At 41.7% G+C, this 19,844-nt stretch overlaps 1 protein-coding gene across 8 annotated transcripts in view; it reads left to right on the top strand.

The window, feature by feature from the left end:
• The window catches only part of prkcz (protein kinase C, zeta), a 643,052-nt gene that overhangs the window by 136,402 nt on the left and 486,806 nt on the right, over window positions 1-19,844 (top strand). Inside the window, exon 1 of one of the 8 annotated variants that reach the window (XM_038773794.1) lies at window positions 2,529-2,784. The exons of the other annotated variants lie outside the window; for them this stretch is intronic. The gene's annotated coding sequence lies outside the window, so the exon portion shown is untranslated. Of the gene's footprint in view, window positions 1-2,528; window positions 2,785-19,844 lie in introns of those variants that run through there. 8 annotated transcript variants of the gene reach the window in all.

The following is a 19,844-nucleotide window of genomic DNA, read 5'->3' as shown; positions in this document are numbered from 1 at the left end:
TGGGTTCCTCAGGGTGAAGCACTGTAGTTTAAATAATAGTTTCATCATGCACGTTTTTTTATTTAACTTCTCATATTTTTGATTGCTTTGACTCTTGCATTGTCTAAACAAATGAAGTGTGGAAAGATTGAGGATTTTTCAACAAGGGCCTGCATTTTATAGCCAGTGGGGAATGAATGATGCTTGCCATTCATTGCACATACATGTCCCTGCAGACTTCTATGTAGTCTTTTAAACATTTATTTGTGGTAATTAGAAAGTTGAAACAGTGCAGCACTCTTTGAAGGGGATTTGCGACACGTATGCATAGGACAAGCATTTGTGTATTTCCTCAACGAATCAGACTTATGTGGTCAGCAGTTGTTGAGTCCATGGAGCAGTAGGTAAACCAGGCAGCAGCTGAAACGCAGCAAATCCCATTGGAAGAGGTGGAGTATTTAAATTCAGTACAATGTGGCGACTAGGGGCTTTTCACAGAAACCTCATACTTGTGACAATAAAAGATTATTATTGTTATTATTATTATAAAACCCGGAACCAAGTGACCCAGAGTGCAACGTAAATGAGTCAGGTAACCAGGTCTGCTGAATAAGAGTAGGACAAGACGTTGCGGTGCAGTTGTAAAGGAAGACCAAGAAGGCTGGATGTGAAAGCAGAACTGAGGAAGATCTGGAAAATGATGTACCTGTGGAATTTGGGTGGAGTAAAACTGCTTTTGGAAGATAATTGAGTTGGAATTTTACTTGAGGATGTTCAGAGCTTCCAAGGACTTTGTGGCTGGAATTAGTGACATATATGCCAAGTGGACTGCCTGGACAATCTAGGAAAAATATATTTGTATCTGTTATTTCATGCGTTGTTTATATTGATCACAATTTGCATTTTAATTCAGGTTTAATTTATGTTGATTTTGGATTTGATTGTGTTGTGAAACTTATAAAAGTGAAATCTTGTCCATTGATTTTGTTTGGTGGGTCAGTTGGTAAATTTGGTTCTTCGTTTGTTGGTCTCGCAGGACTCAGATTGAAGAATCCGTACTGAGACATGCAGAGCTTGATATTGAAAAGAAAGATGGCAGGCAGGGACCCCAAAAGAATGGGTTTCCCTTAGGTCATGCTGCATTTAATTCTCCTCACTCAGAAGCAGTGCCAGAAAAGCACTTAGCTGTTCAGTGAAAGAGTCCTTGCTTTCCTTTAGCAGCCAACATTCCAGACACGGGTGCAAGCCAGCCAACCTGCAATAGGTTAGAACAGTGTAAAAAGTCTGAGATGTGTCGTCTCAATAAAATATTAATAAATAAGCAATGTGCATAATCTGAGTGATGGTCACCCTGCCCCCTACTCCTACCTCTCTGAAAAATAAAATTGTATTGGTTTGAGGCAGCTTGGGATTGAGAGTTTTCTATTTTTGCGTCCTGTCTTAAACCTTCCCATTTTGGAAGGTTAAAATGCCAACTCATAAACTCTCCCAGGAAATGTAAATTAGAATATTTAGTTGAATGTGAAATAATGTACAGAAAGCAAAATAGAGAGAAAAAGAAAAAAAAAGTTTTTAAATCTCCCACAATAATTAGTATCTGAAGAAATGAAACACCACTCCTTTGAATGTAACATTAAAGTGACAGAGTTATTGATTGGCAGCAGTTTAAACTTGGCACAAATTAAAAATTAATTTGCCCTTTTAACGATGCCTTTGGTGGGTAAATACCCCAACTTCGCCATAAATGGCGAGTATCTCTTGAGGTACCAGTGTACAGGATAACTAACTGAAACTTTTTGATTTCCGCAATTAACTGATAGTTGCTCTCTAGTTTTCTCCTTAATAATGAGCGCTGATAGTCCTACCGTTGTTCTCACTGCAAAGTGCAGGTCAAAATGTGACATAAGTATCAGCACTTTTTGTGTATTAAGTTGTTAAACGAATCAGTAACACAATTATTAGCATATGGTTAGCATAAATGCTTCACAGCTCCAGGGTCCCAGGTTCGATTCCCGGCTGGGTCACTGTCTGTGTGGAGTCTGCACGTCCTCCCCCTGTGTGCGTGGGTTTCCTCCGGGTGCTCCGGTTTCCTCCCACAGTCCAAAGATGTGCAGGTTAGGTGGATTGGCCATGCTAAATTGCCCGTAGTGTCCTAATAAAAGTAAGGTTAAGGGGGGATTGTTGGGTTACGGGTATAGGGTGGATACGTAGGTTTGAGTAGGGTGATCATGGCTCGGCACAACATTGAGGGCCGAAGGGCCTGTTCTGTGCTGTACTGTTCTATGTTCTATGTTCTATATTTCAATGTTAAATGGTCGTGACACCTTTTTCATACTATTATTTAACTCTTTTTATTTCCTGAAAATTTTTAGTGTCAATTTCTTCAAATGTGCAGCACATCTGTGATCAACTGTACAACTCCCAAGCCTAAATGGTTTTGAAATATTCACTGGCTCAATTGGGTGAGATGCAAGAGATTGGTGATTCCGGTCGTACTGCAAGAGTCCTTTCTGTTTATTTTTTTTCACCAATTAATTTTATTATTTTGGTCCGTGGACCCATATTCGGAATGTGCCTTTAAACAGAGGACTCTAGCTGAAGCAAACAGCTTGTCAGGGCATTGTGTACCTTGGTTTTGTATTTTGGAGAGGAGAAACAAATAGCCAGTGTCGAATGAATCTTGGGGACCAGTTTTGGAGGAAACCGGTTTAGTTGGATGGCGACATTCCTGAAAATACAGAGAAAGTAGACAACTGTGCCAGAGAAAACCATCTAAAGCTTGGAAGGAAGAAGCACCAAACCAAGGTTTGAACCCCAGAAAGAATTAACTGGAAGCCTTTCGAGTGCATCAAAGATCTTTTATGCTTTGCATATTTTCTTTGTTCTCAATCACCCTTTCCCCCTCTGTTGTTTTTGTGTACGCGCAAGCAGGGGAGGGTTGAGAAAGTTCCATTTTTTTGTCAGTTTAATTTTAATACTGTAGATAATAAAAGGTTATTTGTGTTAAAGTTACAAACCTGGTGAGTTCAGTTTACTCGGCTCAGACAAGGACCATTGGTATTTTAAAATTACATCTAATTGCACTTGTGTTGCTACTCCGGGAGGTCAAGTGGAGCTGGGAATGACCGCACACTAGCCCAGGGTGTTGCGACAGTACTGTAAGACCCTCTATTACTGTTAGGAGGGATGGAAAATAATTTTAAAAATATAATAATTTGGAGTGCCCAATTCATTTTTCTCAATTAAGGGGAATTTAGCTTGGCCAATCCATCTAACTGTGCAAAAAGTGGGTGATAAGAGGGGAGTGGGTCCTATTCGAGACAAAGAAATGATGCATGCTTGGAGGTGTAGAGGAAGGCGAGAATACTTAATGATTACTTTACATAGCTGTTTGTTAAGGAAGAAGAAGCTGACAAGATATAAATGGAGGTAATAGATGTGGTGAAAGCTGAGGCAAGTGGTACTAGAAAGGTTGGCTATGCTTACATTTAATTATGTTTCTGATTGAGGCAGCGGTGCTAACCACTGTGCCACATTGGTAAGGTTAGCTGTGCCTACTTTTTGTGGGGTATGTGGAACATTCGTTATTTTAGTCCTAATCTCCCACCTGATACACTGATGATTGTATCGGGTCACCCCCTGCTGTCAACGTGAACTAGAAAATTTAACTGACTTTGTTCAAAATTCCCATCCTTCCCTCGCTTTCACCTGGTCTATCACTCTTTTCCTTTTCTCCCTCAAATTTTCCATTTCCATTGTCTGCATTTCTGCAGGGAGACTATCAACTATTCATCATAAATCCACAGCCTCCCACAGCTACCTTGACCATACTTCTCACATCCTGCTTGTTGCAGTTTCTCCACCTCTGTCACATCTGTTCTGATTTCCGCCACGTCCAATCCATTTCTCACATTTCTGCTTTCACTCCTCTCCCTCCTGGAACCATGATAGCGTTCCTTACATCCTCACCTTCCACCACATCAGCCTCTGTATTCAGTGAACCATCCTCTCTCATTTTCGGCAGCTCCAGCATGATGCTAACACTAACCATGTCTTCCCTTGCCCTCTCCATTCAGCATTTCAAAAGGACTGTTCACTCTGAGATACCTGTCCTCGGTCAGCCCTAATAACCCCATCCTTCCTTACTGCAACTTTTTGTGCGAACACTGAAGTTTCAGCACTTCTCCTTTCACCTCCTCCCTTCTCACCAAGGCCCAAACATTCCTTCCAAGTGGAAACAGTGATTTTGGTGTACTTTTTTCATTTAATATTTAGTGTTTACAGTTCACAGTGTAGTCTAGGAAGACCAAAAACAGACGAGGTGCTTTGTAGAACACCTCTGCTCCGTTTATATGCATGACCCTGAGCTTCCTACTACCTGTCATTCCAATTTATTACCTTGCTCCCACTCAACCTCTTTGCGACAATGTTCCAATGAAACTTAACATACATAAACTAGAGGATTATTGCACCATCTTTTGTCTCAGCATCGTACCCTTCTGGAATAAATATTGAGTACAACAAGTTTAGATAGGAACTACCTCCATCTTGTTCTGTTTTTCTGCTGAATTGTTGCTTTATCCTTTCATGTTGGATTCCGATGTCTGCTATATTCACACATCATCCGAACACAACTTTTGTTTTTGTTTACTGTACCCATTACCACATTATGCTTTTTGCATCATGAAATCTTTATCTCTTCTGCCCTACCTATCAGAAATGTTCCCTTTTGTTCTTCCTGCCTCTCCCCCTTCTACTGTCTTAAAAATTTACACATTTCGATCTTTGTTCTGTTCTGATGAAAGGTCTTTCACCTGTATTATTAACTCTATTTGTCTCTCTCTGACCTGCTGAGTATATCCAGCGTTCTTTTTGGATTTCCAGCATCTGCAATATTTTGCTTTCGTCTCCAAAGTTTTCTGTTTATCGAATCTAAATTGCAACTGATTCTGATTAGCTTTTCCAGAAAGGTGAATGGTCTTAATTGTAGCATCATCCAGTATTTTGTTAGATGCTGCCACCCTTCCAAAATACATTACCTCACATTTCAGATTATACTCCCAATGTCATTGCTCAGGCTATTGAGGCACCAATCCAGGGTCGTCATGTTATCACATTTGTATCTAAGGACAAAGAATTAGAAATCCAGAGTTAGGTCTTTCATATTTGTGATGTGGAGATGCCGGCGTTGGACTGGGGTGAGCACAGTAAGAAGTCTTACAACACCAGGTTAAAGTCCAACAGGTTTGTTCAAACACGAGCTTTCGGAGCACGGCTCCTTCACCTGAAGAAGGAGCCGTGCTCCGAAAGCTCGTGTTTGAAACAAACCTGTTGGACTTTAACCTGGTGTTGTAAGACTTCTTTCATATTTGTGACATTTTCCAACTTTTGTTTTCGTAATTTCTTCAAAGAACAAAGCAAAGTACAGCACAGGAACAGGCCATTCGGTCCTTGAAGCCTGCACCGACCATGTTGCCCGTCTAAACTAAAATCTTCTACACTTCCGGGGTCCGTATCCCTCTGTTCCCATCCTATTTATGTATTTATCAAGATGCCCCTTAAACGTCACTATCGTCCCTGCTTCCACCACCTCCTCCGGCAGCGAATTCCAGGCACCCACTACCCTCTGTAAAAACAAAAAAACAAAACTTGCCTCGTACATCTCCTCTAAACCTTGCCCCTCGACCTTAAACCTATGCCCCTACTAATTGACCCCTCTACCCTGGGGAAAAGCCTCTGACTATCCACTCTGTCTGTGCCCCTCATAATTTTGTAGACCTCTATCAGATCGCCCCTCAACCTCCGTCGTTCCAGTGAGAACAAACCAAATTTATTCAACCTCTCCTCATAGCTAATGCCTCCATACCAGGCAACATCCTAGTAAATCTCTTCTGCACCTGCTTCAAAGCCTCCACATCCTTCTGGTAGGGTGGTGACCAGAATTGACCACTATGCTCCAAATGTGGCCTAACAAAGGTTCTATACAGCTGCAACATGACTTGCCAATTTTTATACTCAATGCCCCGGCCAATGAAGACAAGCATGCCATCTTGACTACCTTCTCCACCTGTTGCCCCTTTCAGTGACCTGTGGACCTCTACACCTAGATCTCTCTGGCTATCACTACTCTTGAGGGTTCTACCATTCACTGTATATTCCCTACCTGTATTAGCCCTTCCAAAATGCATTATCTCACATTTCAGGTTATACTCCCAATGTCATTGCTCAGGCTATTGGAGCACCAATCCAGAGTCGTCATATTATCACATTTATTGTGGTTCTGAATGTTCAGTGGAGTCTAAAAATCATGTTCTGAACTGAGAAAATTTATTCCATTGAGCGATTATTGAAATGACGTAGTTTTAGTTGATCTTAACTCAATCTTACATTTTAACTTCAATAATAATTACTTGGTTCATGAAAGTAGCTTGTTTGTACAATGTTGTTATTTTTATATCAGTTGGTTTCAAAGTTCAGTGTAGTGAATGGATTTTTTTAAGTGGCTCTCTCCTGATAGCTCTTTCAGGTAAGTGCTTCGCATGTGAGACGATTAACTACAACGGTTCCACTTTCAGTTCTTGCTTTGTAATGAGCTAAGTTGATATCAGCTGGAATTGCTCTACAGATGCTAGAACTGTCCTTTAGTGAGGAAAGTTAAGATTGGTCAACAAATCTGCACTTGATCACCATCCAATGATCCCAAATAGAAAATTAGGTATGTGAGGTCAGTTGTGATGTCCTACTTGTAAATACCCTGCCAATTTTTTGTTCTTGCTTATATATTGAGAGTGGTTGCCAAGGTGTGAAGTACCAATGAAACGGGGCTTTTGCAGCACCGGTGGCATGATTGTCAGGCACTTGACTAGTTTAAAATATTTCTCGAAAACCAAGCAAATTGCTGATTTCGAAATTATAACACCAGCTTTTGAAGATGAATAATTTGGTTAACTTGCATTCATCAAAGTATTAAAGTTGTACTCTCATCAAAATTCTTGTAAATAATCAGTGCACTAATTCTTAATTCCATGACAAAATGCTGGGGTTGCAGTATTGTAGCTCCGATTTTTCCACAATGAACAGTTAAGCTATTGGAAGAAGAGATAAAAAGGAAAAAGTGTTCTCTCATAGAGGGAGCAAATACTATAAGGTAACCCATTAGTGCTCATCTTATATTCTTCAAAATGAGTGCCTGGTGTAGCATTGACAGAAGGCTAGAAGTTGATTTTTCTGCCTTGCTATTTGATTTAGGAAAGTATGTGTCACATGAGAAATGTAATGAAAATGGGAAGTAAAAAGTTTATGGGCTATTTATTGTTATATGTACATGGATGCATTTACTTTTGGCATTTCTAAGTGGGTTGTTCTCCATGGTTTACCGACGGGCTGAAATTTGAGAAGCAACAAGTGTATCTTGAAAGTAAAAATTTTTATGTTTTAATTCAGGAAAAATACCAAAGTTATTTAACATCTTTGAGATCTATTTTCCCCCAAAAAATTACTGCTTTGTCCCCTTGTGTTGACTTGCAATTCTGCTGACCTGTAATTTTGTTTTGTGGTTTAGTTTGTGTGAAGTTTTATACTCTACTTCAAGCTGCAAACCAATCTCATATTTAGAAAATTACAATTTCTAATGCCTTTTTCCCGAGATCCGAAGTTGAAACAACACTTGGTATAGATGTCAATCAGTACCTTAAGATACTACACAACCAGTGATGGACAGAGTCACCCATGGCCAGAATTGAACCCAGATCGCTGACACTGTGAGGCATCAGTGCCCACCAGTGTGTATTAGGCTACAGTGTCCCAAGTTCCTCTCACATAGGAATTCACCCGTAATTTATCTTAGGGTTGAATTTCAATAACCATGTGACAAACGTTTATACTTACCAATTTCCTCTTATCAATTATTGGAACTTTTTATTGCTGTGCTTTTAAAATCAATCAGTGACTCATAACCCGATTCACCCATCTGACATTATGATTTTTTAAAAAATGGTTTTCAGATAAGATTCGTATGAGAACCATAGATTTATTTCCGAAACTGTGAATTTCCTGATGATGCCCATTGTTATGCATCATTCTCTTGCTGGGATGGGCAGATGAGATGCAAACAGTTTAGGCTTGCAAAATAGATGCTAAAGTGCCATGTTTTCAAGTCTAGACATGCAGCCCTTCACTTCCGTAATAATAATTATAATCTTTATTATTGTCACAAATAGGCTTACATTAACACTGCAGTGAAGTTACTGTGAAAATCCCTTAGTCACCACACTCTGGCACCTGTTCGGTTACACTGTAAAACTGAGACTAATTTCCCATTGTACCAGCCCTGGTTCATTATCTGTGTCCTGTCAAAACTTCTGTAAATGCTTGTCCTAGGACTTGCTGCTGTTGTCAATGATGACACTGATGGAATGTCATAAGTCGAACAATTATGTTTGCATGTGTGTAGTGCAAATTGAATGAATAAATGAAATGAAAATGAAATGAATGAATTAAATGAAAATCGCTTATTGTCACGAGTAGGCTTCAATGAAGTTACTGTGAAAAGCCCCTAGTCGCCACATTCCGGCGCCTGTCCGGAAAGGCTGGTACGGGAATCGAACCGTGCTGCTGGCCTGCTTGGTCTGCTTTAAAAGCCAGCGATTTAGCCCAGTGAGCTAAACCAGCCCCAGCCTGATCTGAAGAGTTGAATTTCACTGAGAAGAAAGTCTTAATACCAAGGTAGATGAGTGGGAAATTGCATTTAATGAGGAGAAATGAGTTTTAAAGCAAATTGGTGCTAAACTAACCAATATTCTTGCAACATAAGAGGCACTTAATTCAAATAGCATGAAACGTGCAAACCCTTTGGGTATGTTGATTCAACAAGCATCAAGGTATTGTTGCTTCAAAGCAAATAGAATAATAAAATAAAACGGAAAAACAGCAGATGAGTCTTTTCTCTGAAGAGAAAAGACAGATTGGGTGTGAAGTTATCATCAGAGTTCTGATGAAGAGTCCATGCAAGTACGGTGTCATAATCTATTTTTCCACTTTAGGGAGGCTGACTGACATGTTGTAGGATTTCTAACATTTTCCATTTTTATTAAATGCCTGTAGAAGTTGGATATAAACCTGACCTAATTTAGCTCAGTTGGCTGGACAGGTGGTTCATAACGCAGAGCAAGCCAACAGTGATAAATAACAATGAAACAGAACACCCAGAGGCCTTATTCATCATGGTCGGGCACTTCAGCCAGGCCAACCTCGAGTGTCCTGCTAAAATTCCACCAGGGGTGCCAAAGCTCTCGACTACTGCTACACAAAAATCAAGGGCGCCTACCGATCCACTCCCCTACTGCATTTTGGAAAATCAGATCATAAGACAGTGCTCATTCTCCTGTTATACAAGCAGAAACTTAAGCAGGAGAATCCAGCTAAGAAGGTCATGCAGTGCTGGTCCAAGGAGTCAGTCCAAGGAGGCCTTATTCATGTTTGGAGTCAGTGCACTCAATATTGAAGAACTCAGTGACCAACCTAAACGAGTGTACCCCCACCGTCACAGACTTTATCAGCAAGTGTGTAGAAGACTGCGTGCCAAAGAAGGTAGTACGTATGTTCCACAACCAGAAACCATGGTTTAATCGGGAGATTGACACCCTACTGAAGGCCAGGTCTGAGGCATTCAAGACAGCCGACCCTGACCTACACAGGAAATCTAGGTATGATCTCCGCAAAGTCATCAGGGATGCCAAGAGACAATATCAGTCTAAGCTAAAGTCACAGGCTAACGTCACGGACTTTCATCAGTTGTGGCAAGGCTTAAACAGCATAACAGGCTACAAAACAAAGCCGAGTAGAATCTCCGGCAGCACCGAACCGCTCCCCAATGAACTCAATGCATTCTATGGTTGGTTTGAGAAGGAAAGCATCAAACCATTGTCAACTGCCCCAGCAGCCTCGGACACATATCTACTGTCACAGTTTCCAAAGTCAGATCAACCTTCCTGAAAGTGAACCCTTGGAAAGTGACGGGTCCTGATGGTGTCCCTGGTTGTGCACACCGATCCTGCGCAGACCAGCTGGCGGATGTGTTTGCGGACATCTTCAACCTCTCCCTACTCCAAGAAGACCGCCATCATATCGGTGCGAAAGAAGAACCAGGCAACGTTCCTCCACCACTACCATCCGGTAGCCTTGACATCGATCATTATTAAGTGCTTCGAGAGGTTGGTCATGAGACACAACAGTTCCCTACTCCCAGAATGCCTAGAGCCACTGCAATTCGCTTACCGCCACAACTGGTCCACAGCAAACGCCATCCCCCTGGCCCAAGAACTCATTCCGGGAGCATCTCGACAACAACAACTCCTAAGTCAGATTCTTACTCATTGACTACAGCTCTGCCTTCCACACCATAATCCCAGCCAAGCTCCTATCAAAGCTCCAAAACCTAGGACTTGGTTCCTCCCTCTGCAACTGGATCCTCGACTTCCTGACCCATAGACGGCAATCAGTAAGGATAAACAACAACACCTTCTCCACTACAGTCCTCAATACCAGGGGCCCGCAAGGCTGAGTTCTTAGCCCCCTACTGTATTCCCTATATACACACATCTGTGTGGCAAAATGTGGCTCCAACTCCATCTACAGATTTGTGGGACACAATTGTAATGGGCTGAATCTCAAACAACGATGAGTCAGAGTACTGGAGGGAGATGGAGAACCTAGTGGAATGGTGTAATGACAATAATCTCTCCCTCAATGTCAGCAAAACTAAAGAGCTGGTCATTGACTTCAGGAAACAAAGTATTGTACACATCCCTGTCTGAATCAATGGTGCCGAGGTGGAGATAGAATCATAGAATTTACAGTGCAGAAGGAGGCCATACAGCCCATCGAGTCTGCATCAGCCCTTAAAACCATCCTATCACTGTAATCCAGTAATCCCACCTAACCTTTTTTGGACACTAAGGGTAATTTAGCATGGCCAATCGACCAAACGTGCCCATCTTTGGACAGTGGTAAGAAACCGGAACACCCGGAGGAAACCCACGCAGACACAGGGAGAATGTGCAGACACCACACAGACAGTAACTCAATCCGGGACGCGAACCTAGGACCCTGGAGCTGTGAAGCAACTGTGCCAACCATTGTGTTACCGTAGTTGACAGCTTCAAATTCACTAACAATCTGTCCTGGTCCACCCACATCGATGCTACGACCAAGAAAGCACAACAGCGCCTATACTTTCTCAGGAAACTAAGGAAATTTGGTATGTCCACATTGGTTCTTACCAACTTTTACAAATGCACCATAGCATCCTATCTGGCTGCATCACAGTCTGGTGTGGCAAATGCTTGGCCGAACACCGTAAGAAACTACAGAGTCGTGAACACAGCCCTGTACATCATGCAAACCTGCCTCCCATCCATTGACTCTGTCTACACCTCCCACTACCTTGGGAAAGACCCCTCCCACCCGGCTTACTCACTCTTCCAACTTCTTCCATCAGGCAGGAGATACAAAAGTCTGAGAACACGTACAAACAGATTCAAAAATAGCTTCTTCCCTGCTGTTACCAGACTCATAAATGACCCTCTTATGGACTGATCTGATCTCTTCACACACCTTCTCTCCTGAGTAGTACTGCACTCCTGTAAGCTACACTTGATGCCCGTGTCTATGTATTTACATTGTGTATTTATGTATGCCCTGTTTTTTTTTCATGTATAGAATGATCTGCTGATCTGCTTGGACTGTACGCAGTACAATCCTGTCACTGTATCTCGGTAAACATGACAATGAACAAATCCAACCCAATCCATTTCCCATACTGGCGAAGGTTGATCATGAAGGCCCACCTTCTCAACCTTGCCCCTCGCCTGAGAAAGAGAAAGCAGCCTATGGTCATCTGGGTCAATGGCGACTTTACTTACATTATTTGTAAATGTGTTTTGCCATGGGAGGAAAGTAAAATGTTGCTCAAGTAGAATTAATTTTGTTAAGCTAATGTAGTGATAGAAAACGTACATTATTGGGAGAGGAAAGATTAATTGGGAAGGGTTCAGGCTTGGATGAAAAAGTTAAGTCATTCAAATTGGGATATAACACTCGATAATCAAGAAACTAAAGATAAAATTTAATCTTAAATGCCATGCAGCAATACAATAGTTTCATTGTAATGGCTCTGAATAGAATTGACAAAAAGAAAGGGACGGTGGCACTGGATATAGAGGAAGAAAAATTAAACCGGGAAGAATTGGTGTACTGTGGAGAGCTCTGAATCATATACAAGCTGATACAGGATGTTGTAACGAAAGAGAGTACAATAATGTATCTATCCATTGAGATGTTGGATGCAGAACAATGCAAGATGGCATAAGTGGAAAACAAAGCACATTGGTTGTTTTTTTTTTTGTATGAGATGTGATTTTATAAGTAAAACCTATTGCCTGCACATAGCATGAGTGATTAATTTCCCCCCGCTGAGCTGAATATCATTTAATCTTTGAATACTGATACTTTTATAGGATATCGGCATACTTAAATACGGCTCAGTATTCACAGTTTAAGGATGGATAACTTACTGACGCAAAGTGTTCAAAGAAAAAAAATCCAATTTACTTTAATAGATTTTATTCGCTGTAATTCTTTCATTAAAAAAAACACCCAAACTCCCAACTACTTCCTGCTTTCTACTTTACACAGAGCATATTAGAGAATAATTAATAAAGATTGTTTAAGATTGATATTTCGACTTGGCAATTTAAGCTGAAACGAGACCATAAAACAAAACTGTGGGATAAATTTCACAGGTGCAAATTGGGTCGGCTTTGCGAACATAAATTACCGTGTGATGATGTCAGGCAGGCAAAATGACGTCATCATGTCTGACTTGGATATTAAGAAGGCGGGCGGGTGCTGAAATCTGAATCCCAGCCACCATTTTGAGATAATCAATTAACAAGCTATTGGGCTCTTGTTAAATTTTATGTCTGTTGCATTTTTTGAGTGTTGGATGCAAACACGTTTGAGTGTGCTTTATGGTAGGTATGATGAGGTGGCACAATGATGGATGAAAGGGCCTATCTCTGGGACCATGATTGCATTTATCAGCAGATTCTGCTGATGAAAGTGGCAGAGTCTGTATGTATTTTGACTGCATTAACTGTTCGCAACCTCACCCAATTTTTTTTAAAAAAGGGATTAAGAGCAGGTGGCCTTTAAATGAACCCTTCTGCCACATGAAATCCTGGTCTAAACTCCGGCTGGGTTGTAGAACGGCCCTTCATTCTGATAATTAACCAATTTCCGGTTGGATAGCTAATTGGTCATACATGCTTGATCCAATTGAATGGTGGAGCAGAAGCAAGCAGACCACTCGCTTTCCGATCCGCGTCCTTCATCCTGCCGACAACCATAGAATGCAGCCCCATATCTGACTTGTGACATTGCCACCTAGAATAATAGACTATTACATCATTCACTTGTGCATACTCTCGAACGCAAGTCTACAGTTGTGCTTTTTTTGTAATCACATTAGGCATTTTGCAGTGTTTGTTCATTTACGGGATACAGGTTTCATTGGCTCGACCAACATTTACTGCCCATCCCGAGTTGCCCTTCAGGTGGTGGTGATCTGCCTTCTTGAACCGTGGAAGTCCCCAAGGTGTAGGTGCACACAGTGCTGTTAGGGAGAGAATTCCAGGATTTTGTCCCTGCAACAGTGAAGGAACGGTGGTATATTTCCCAGTCCAGATGGTGAGTGACTTGGAGAAAAACCTCCAAGTTGTGGGGTTCCCAGGTATCTGCTGCTCTTGTGCTTCTAGATGATAGTGGTCCTGGGTTTGGAAGATGCTTCCTAAGGATTGTTGGCGAATTCCGCAGTGCATCTTGTAAATGGTTCACACGGTTGCCACTGTTTGTTAGTGGTGGAAGGATTGAATGTTTGTGCAAGGGGTAGTAATCAAGTCGGCTACTTTGTCCTAGATGGTGTCAAGTTTGCCGAGTGTTGTTGGAGCTGCAATCATCCAGGCATGTGCAGAGTATTTCATTACACTCCTGATTTGCACCTTGTAGATAGTGGACAGGTTTTGGGGAGTTAGCAGGTGAGTTACTCACCGCAGGATTCCTGGCCTTTGACCTGCCCTAATAGCCACAGTATTAATATGGCTGGTCCAGTTCAATAATAACCCCCAGGATGTCGATAGTGGGGGATTCAGCGATGGTACGGCTCGGTAGCACAGTGGTTAGCACAGGTGCTTCACAGCTCCAGGGTCTCATTCGATTCCCTGCTTGGATCATTGTCTGCATGGAGTCAGCACGTTCTCCCCGTGTCTTTGTGGGTTTCCTCCGGGTGCTCTAGTTTCCTCCCAAAGTCCAAAGATGTGCAGGTTAGGTGGATTGGTCATGCTAAATTGCCCTTAGTGTCCAAAATGGTTAGGTGGGGTTACGGGGATTGGGTGGAGATGTGGGCTTAAGTGGGCTCTTTCCATGGGCCAGTGCAGGCCCGATGGGCCGAATGGCCTCCTTCTACACTGTAAATTCTATGTAAATCTATGTAATGCCAGCACAAGCCTGGATATTCAGGTCTTGCTGTATTTCGATATGGAATGCCTCAGTATCTGAGGAGTCGAATGGTTCTGAACATTATGCAATCATCAGTGAAAATCCCCACTTCTGACCTTATGGAAAGAAGGTTTGAGGAAGCTGCAGATGGTTGGACCTAGAACACTACCTGAGAAACTCCTAAAGTGATGTCCTAGGACTGAGATGACGGACTTCCCAACAACAACATCAATCTTCCTTTGGGCCAAGTATGGCCTGTTATAGAGTGTTATTATTATGCATCTTTTTATTTGAACCCATCGCTGATGTCATCAGTAGGTGCGGTGATGTCATGAGTTGTTGATGTTACCTGTGTATATTTGTATATAACTACTGTTAAGCCTGATTCATTTCCATTACTGTTATCCCGAAGTTCAGCTGGGTGCTCCTGTTTTTGAGTCCATACTGTACATAGAGCATAGAACAGTACAGCACAGAACAGGCCCTTCGGCCCTCTATGTTGTGCCGAACATTGTCCGAAACCAAGATCAAGCTATCCAACTCTCTATCATTCTGGTGTGCTCCATGTGCCTATCCAATAACCACTTGAATGTTCCTAATGGTCCGACTCCACTATCACAGCAGGCAGTCCATTCCACACCCTAACCACTCTCTGAGAAAATAACCTACCTTGGACATCCCTCCTATATCTCCCACCCTGAACCTTATAGTTATGCCCCCTTGTAACAGTTACATCCACCCGAGGAAATACTCTCTGAACGTCCACTCTATCTATCCCCCTCATCATCTTATAAACCTCTATTAAGTCGCCTCTCATCCTCCTCCGCTCCAAAGAGAAAAGCCCTAGCTCCCTCAACCTTTCCTCATAAGACCGATCCTGCAAACCAGGCAGCATCCTGGTAAATCTCCTTTGCACCCTTTCCAATGCTTCCACATCCCTCCGAGAATAAGGTGACCAGAACTGCACACAATACTCCAAATGTGGTCTCACCAGGGTCATGAATAGTTGCAGCATAACCCCGCGGCTCTTAAACTCAAGCCCCCGTTAATAAACGCTAATACACTATAAGCCTTCTTCACGGCTCTATCCACTTGAGTGGAAACCTTCAGAGATCTGTGGACATGAACCCCAAGATCTCTCTGTTCCTCCACATTCCTCAGAACTCTGCCGTTGACCCTGTAATCCGCATTCAAATTTTTTCTACCAAAATGAATCACCTCGCACTTATCAGGGTTAAACTCCATCTGCCATTTTTTGGCCCAGCTCTGCATCCTATCAATGTCTCTTTGCAGCCTCCAACAGCCCTCCACCTCATCCACTACTCCACCAATCTTGGTGTCATCAGCAAATTTACTGACCCACCCTTCAGCCCACTCCTCCAAGTCATTGATAAAAATCACAAATAACAGAGGACCCAGCACTGATCCCTGTGGTACACCGCTGGTAACTGGTCTCCAGTGTGAAAATTTTCCATCCACCACCACCCTCTGTCTTCTATGTGATAGCCAGTTGCTTATTCAATTGGCCAAATTTCCCTCTATCCCACACCTCCTTACTTTCTTCATGAGCCGACCATGGGGAACCTCATCAAACCGTACTAAAATCCATGTATACGACACCAACTGCTCTACCTTCATCTACACACTTAGTTACCTCCTCAAAGAATTCAATCAAATTTGTGAGGCAAGACTTGCCTTTCACAATTCCATGTTGACTATCCTGGATTAAGCTGCATCTTTCCAAATGGTCATACATCCTATTCTTCAGCACCTTTTCCATTAACTTACCGACCACCGAAGTAAGACTAACTGGCCTATAATAACCAGGGTCATTCCTATCCTTTCTTGAACAGAGGAACAACATTTGCCACTCTCCAGTCCTCTGGCACTATCCCTGTCTCAATCTCTCTCACTCTCTTAATCACTCTCACTCACTCACACACACAATCTCTCACTCTCTCTCACTCAATCTCTCACTTTCATTATCACTCACTCTCTCTCAATCTCTCACTCTCTCGCTCACACTCACTTTCTCTCTCAATCACTCTCTCAATCTCTCTCACTCTCTCTCTCACTCACTCTCTTTCACTCTCTCAATCACTCTCTCACACACGTATGTAACTCCCTTGGATCTGGAGTTTCCATGTATTTTCTTTTGATTTTGTAAGGGTAGGCATGTCAAATCTGCTTTGGGCTTCTACACGAGTGCTAATGTGTCTAGTAACCAGAAAGAGGTGTCTTTGGTGGCCTGTTGGAGTTTTTGGCACTGCTGGAGTCAAGGGGATGTACGTTGGTGCACACCCAATCATGGAGCAAAATGTTTTTCCTGATTTCTTGTATTGTTTGCAAATGTGTGCAGTATGGGCGGGTGTTTAGCCATTTTGTTAGATTGTCATAATCCTATTCTGTTTCGCCTCCAGTCTCTGGTGGAGCTGTACGAGTTTCTAGTTCTGTCTAATGATTGTATTGAGCCAGTTGTAGTATCGTTCTATACTCATGTGGGTTCAGCTGTTTTTGTATTTCTTTCCCTGCTTATGGCATTGTATTATTTTGTAACTTTGTTGTGTTATCCTCTAAAATATAAAATCTCAAAAAAAAGACTGAACAAAATAAACTATAAAATGTCATTAATTGTATGTGTATAAATTATGCTTAGTGTTTGGAAAGGTTATAAACTGTGGTTAAAGTCCGACTCAATCGGCCAGTTTAGATGGGTTATGTTTAATATATACCAATTCCTTATGTCATTGCATCATTTGTGCGAATTCAGTTTGAATTCTAGTGGAGGATTGGCTTAGAAACCCATTTTTCTTCCACGCATGCATTTTAAATAATGGCCACTCAATAGCACTCAGGCATGGAATTGGTGACTTTTTTTCTTCATGTGCTGAAGCTCATCACCGCACCTCTGTTACTGCTTTCTCATAGATCAGTTAATTCAACACAAATAGAAACAGGGACTGTTAGCATTTCGGCTCAGTTCCAGACTGGGACATGCCGCTCTCAAGTGAGCCTCGTCAGTCCACTTAATACCTGCTCCCTTTTGAAGAAATATTTCAAGCTGTATCTTAAAATTTGAATTTGTGGATTCCCTATGGCATTGCTTATCTATGTCTTAATTTTTTTTTTACAGTTTCTCCTAACTTCCCTTGCGTTATTTGGTGGTGATCCTGAGTTTATATTCAATTATGGATTTGCGAGGATTGAAACTACTTTTCCCCTGCTTATTTTATTAAAATTCTTAATAATGAACATCTCTATCAGATATTCTCTCAACCATTCTGACTGAAAAGAGCATTGATTCCTTGAACCTTTTCTCATAACTGAAGTCATTAATTTTTGGATCATAGTGATTTGCTACTGTGGCACTACTTTGTTCAGATCACATTAATGATTTACATTAATGTGTCTTGATTTTCAATTCATTCTATAAGATTAATCTCTGAATTTTAAGCAATAGTCCAGTTTTGGGATTCAAGTGATGGACATAAGCACTGACCTGACAGAGAGTGTAACCGTTACTGGCCCAAGAATTGGATGTGAAATTTGCCCTGGTTGTAGGAAGCAGATTCTAAGTTTAGAAATCATAGGAACTCTCAAAACAGATAAGGCAGTGATGATCTGAACCGTCCAGGAGAGGGAGTGTTGATTCACTGCAGGCAGGGCCAGGGAGAGAAATCATGGGCTCTGATACTTCTGCTGTTTCTGGGCTCACTGATCACATTGTGTAACAATTCTACATGATTGAATTTAAATAAGTTTGACAATTCTGTTCTGAAATTTCAATTTCTCTGCTCACAATACCAATTGTAATAGAAGTGAATATGCTATGTTAAACTATACAGATGAATTAAATGGCAACAATTGAACAATCCGTTCTTCTAAAAACACTGTGCCATATTCATTTTCATCCTCTACAAGTCTTTCTGGAAATCATTTGATCTTTCATTTCATATCCCCTGATTCAGAGGACAGTGAATGGCAGTTCATCTGCCATTTGTAATATTTAATTGTTGTAATTTGGAGTCATGGACCATCCTCCCACAGAGCCAAACACCAGAATCTATCAAGTGGATAGAATAGTATAGCACAGAAGGAGGCCATCTGACCCATCGAGTCTGGACAGGCTCTCTCAAAGAGCAGTCCAGTTAGTCCAACTTTTCCTCATGTTCCTGTAAAATGTCTTCTCCTTCCAAATAAATTGAAATGAAATGAAAATCGCTTATTGTCACAAGTAGGCTTCGAATGAAGTTACTGTGAAAAGCCCCGAGTCGCCACATTCTGGCGCCTGTTCGGGGAGGCTGGGACGGGAATTGAACCATGCTGCTGGCCTGCCCTGGTCTGCTTTTAAAGCCAGCGATTTAGCCCTGTGCTAAACCAGCACCTTGGCAATTGGATACTTAATTGTAATTGGATACTTATCCAATTACATTTTAAAAACTTATATTGAACCTTTTTCCACCACCTTGTAAGGCAGATCATTCCAATTATTCATTGCAAAAAATGTATCGTCTTTGTTCTTCAGTGAATTGTGTTAAATTTAAATTTCTGACCCCATGTTCTCGATGCTTCAGCTATTCGAAACAGTTTCTCTTTATTTTCTCTATCAAAACCCTTAATAACTTTAAATACATTTACCAAATTTTCCTTTAGCCTTTTCTGCTCCAAGGAGAATAACTTCAGCTTTGTGGCAGTAATCCCTCAGCCCTGGAACCATTCTAGGCCATCTCTACAACAGCCTCTCTAAAATCTTCACGTCCTTCCTAAAGTGTGGTGCCCAGAATTGAACACAATCCTCCAGATGAGGTGAACTTAGAATAGCCTTCTGCCGTTTGCACCCTGTTCACCCATACCTACTAAACTGCCAATTACCCAACTTCCTTTCTTGGTCCTCCTTCTAGCTGGTGGCACAGAAAGTTAACTATCCTCGGGTACTATTTGTTTGACGTTAAAAACTTCTCCCCTAAAAAAATGACTCAATCCTTGCCCTCGAATGTCCTTTTCCTCTGAACATGGTGTCTCCAGGCTCATCCTTTCTGCAAATCCATTATGAATATCTCCCATCAGGCTTCCACCACTGGCACAGCACTGAAACAATTCCGAGCCAAGTGGCAAAGACATTCTCTGACTGCAACTGAAATGAATATGTGGCCTTGATTTTCTTGCAGCTTTTGACGTCTCGCATATACACCCTTTCTCTGATTCGTTTTTGCTGCCCTCCAGCTCAGTGAGATTTCCCTCAATTGATCCTAGTCTTACATATTTGGTCATAGCCAGAACTTCTCCAACAGTGGCTTTTCTTCCCATCCTTT

This window comes from Scyliorhinus canicula, chromosome 16, assembly GCF_902713615.1.
Source record: "Scyliorhinus canicula chromosome 16, sScyCan1.1, whole genome shotgun sequence".
Classification (NCBI taxonomy): Eukaryota; Metazoa; Chordata; class Chondrichthyes; order Carcharhiniformes; family Scyliorhinidae; genus Scyliorhinus; species Scyliorhinus canicula.
Note: the sequence above shows the minus strand (reverse complement) of the source record. Positions and strands in the feature narration are given on the sequence as shown.